A 3,327-nucleotide genomic window follows, 5' to 3' on the forward strand; every position below is an offset into this window, starting at 1 on the left:
TTCAATTTCATTTGAATTACTTAAGATTTAAAATAGAAGATAAACCTATGGAAGAAGAGTCACTAGATTGGTTTGAATATATTTGCTCTCTTCCTCCCATTCCCAATCCATATGAAATTAGTTCAAGCTCTGTTCGATCCCCTTCTAATATAAATGAGAATTCCAATATGAATGTGAAAATAAATTGTGATGAAGTGGTTTCACAAAGCTTGGAAAATATTTCTATTCAAATGCAAGAAAACAATAGCAGCAATTTTGGAGAAAAAGCTGCCTTGGAATCTGAAAATTACTCTGCATTAAATTTACAAAATCAAATTGCAAATCATCAAGTACAAGCAGCAATCAAAGTAAATAATAGTATGCAAACTACTGTACAAATTTCTGAATTTTTCCATGATGAACAAATTCTGAAATCAGAGCAGCAAAGCAACCTTGTTCAAGAAAGCATAAGTACACAAAGAAATGATCTACAATCTGAAATTTACAATCAACATAATGTACAAGAGTTATCAAACAGAGACATTTTTAATTTCATTAGTTCAGATTCACATTTTTTCTTTTATCTTGATATTTTTAATGTTGGTAATTTTTCCCCTCTTGGTATTAATGATATTTCATAAATTAAAGAGAATGATTTTTATCAAGATACAGAAACAATAATTGATTATTCTTTTGCCATTAATGAACATGAAATTCTTGTTCCTCCTTGTTTGGATATATTGGATGAGATTGAAGGGAATTTCAAAGAATATTGTGAAGTCATTTATGATAATTACTCTGACATTGAGGATATTGATTTCTATCCTCATGATAAAATTCAAATAACATCTATGAATGAAGAACATGTTAATTTAGAAATTATTCCAACCAATCTTCATTCTAAAGCAAAAAATTATCTTCATAATTTCACTATTCGAGAAAGCATTCCAATTTATGATTTATATCATGATCAAGCTCTCATTCCTACTTATAATCATAATTCTCTTTCTAATTCACAAGTTGGAATTGGCAATCAAATTCCATAATCTTTGCCAATCCTTATGAAAAAAAAAATATTTCAAAACAATCTCAATTGTGCTGTAACATTAGTTGTACAAATAGTGATTTCATTTTATTTTTGTTTCCTCACTTATTTTGTTTAAATTTAGATTTATTTTCTGATTTTATTTTTCAGATTTTTGATATTTTACGCTCGCATATTGGGCACTTTGCTATCAAACACTCAATTGATGCATTGCCCTATTGGGAAATTGAAGTTTCATATTATAACCATGAACATCAAAAGCTATTAATATTTGAATTTTAATCGATATTCATCTCTTATCAAAAGCTTCTATCTTCTCAAAGGCAATGTCAACAAGAGAATGTATTTTTACAATTTGGCCAGCAATCCAATTCAATTAATAATCTTCCATTATATCTAACAGACTTCCATCCATTTTTCATTAACTCATTTGAAAAATATTTGGAAAGTTTTTCTTCATGTAATATTGTTAATAGTTTAACATTTGTAAATAACACTAACAATTTTTTCTAGACCTTTGAATTTAAAAGCTCATATCCACAATATGGCCTGTCATCTCTTCTTTTGAACATTTTCCAATCCTTAATGGTAACCCATCTAGATTTTTATGATCCAATTGGAATTTAGTTGGAAAAAACATTTCAAAAGAAGGTGATTGTAAATAAGCTTCTAACAATAGCTGTACATTCTAATTACAGATTTAATTTTCTTAGTTTAATTAGATTTGTATTTCTATTACTAATGTTTGAATTGTACATACATGCAAGAATTGAAATGAGAGAATGGTTACATTAGAAATATGACTATACCTCGCCATTTTCCTACATATGGTTAGAATAGGAGTAGAATTAATGTAGTTAATTTATTTTCAACAGTTCTGAAGATATAAATAAAGCAAACAATCAACCCTTCTCATACCATATACATGTTCAATAAAACATTTTCTCATCATCGAAAACTTTTTGATTCTTGCTTCCCATTTTTAAATAAAAAATAATTCTTGCAGCAATACATCTTCTCTGCCTATTTGGAATAATGTCTTGACTAAATTCAATTGAGGTTGCACTTGGCACCAGTTACCTCAAAGACAATTTTTTCCATTTCGAGATGTCCTTATAATATTTTCTTCTGAAATTTATTTGTTAAAGGTTTTGAGGATATAAATATTCATGACCTCACTATCCCATGAAATGTATGATTGTTTATTATAAGCCTAATTCCAGTTCAATCATTATTAGTCAGTCTAATCTTTCGCTGTAATCACATGAAGTTCATATTATCTTCCTCAAAAATTGTTAAAATGATCTTAAGGGTGTATATTTTGCTATGTGCACACATTTAAATCTGTGTTGATATTCTTCCAAATTTAGTGGCTTTATCCCATTCGAATCTTTAGTTTATTATCTGATACTATAATACGCATCATATTTATTTACCAAAGGCATTATTGAACAGTCACTATAACAATACAAATTCTTCTCAAGTTATTCAGAATAAGCAGAGGTAATAAATTGTTGTTTCAATTCAAAAGGGAAGACTATTTTAATATTTATTTCTGGTAAATTTTATATTTCCTAAACATGAATAAACATATTTTATTTAGGCTGATTGCACATCCAATTTAGAATAAATAATAAGATGATTTTGAACAAATTCATAATTTTGATAAATCAAAGGAAGAATTTGAAGATTCATGAGGTAAAATCTACAGACAATTTCCTTCTAGGTATGCATTTAAAAGTTCATTTTCATCTATTATTAGTTTTTCTTTTCCTTAGTTTATTTTTTATTCTTGTTCTATTTTATTTGCAGGTTTTCATTTGTTTTTAAAACTTGAAGTAAGCAGCAAACCCATTTCAAATTTGCGACAGGTTCAGTGAAATTTTATTTGTGATTCATTAGAATTTGAACATTTTTTAGCTTTGCTTTCATTCATTAGAAAACCCAAGTGAAATTTAAAACATTATCGCAAGATTCATGTCTGAAACGTTTCAACTTGATTTTCATATTGCTGATACAAGACCTTCGATGTGTTACCTCATTCAGTTTCTCATAAAATTTCAAATTGCATTTCACATCTTCGAGTTTCTTTTCAGTTGAATATACTTCCATTATCTTGAATCATTGATATCTGATAATCGACTTACCAATATTGTGATGTACACATAATTCTAGACCCGATATAAAAGTCAAATCAAGTTCATAAGGAATATCGCATCCGTTCAATTGCAATAATGATAGGAGCATAATTTTAAAGAGTCGATGTCTCGGATCCGATATGTTATTAAAATCCCATCATAAAG

Source organism: Pinus tabuliformis, chromosome 3_2, assembly GCF_031772625.1.
Source record: "Pinus tabuliformis cultivar Carrire ecotype Pingquan chromosome 3_2, CPIR1, whole genome shotgun sequence".
NCBI lineage: Eukaryota > Viridiplantae > Streptophyta > Pinopsida > Pinales > Pinaceae > Pinus > Pinus tabuliformis.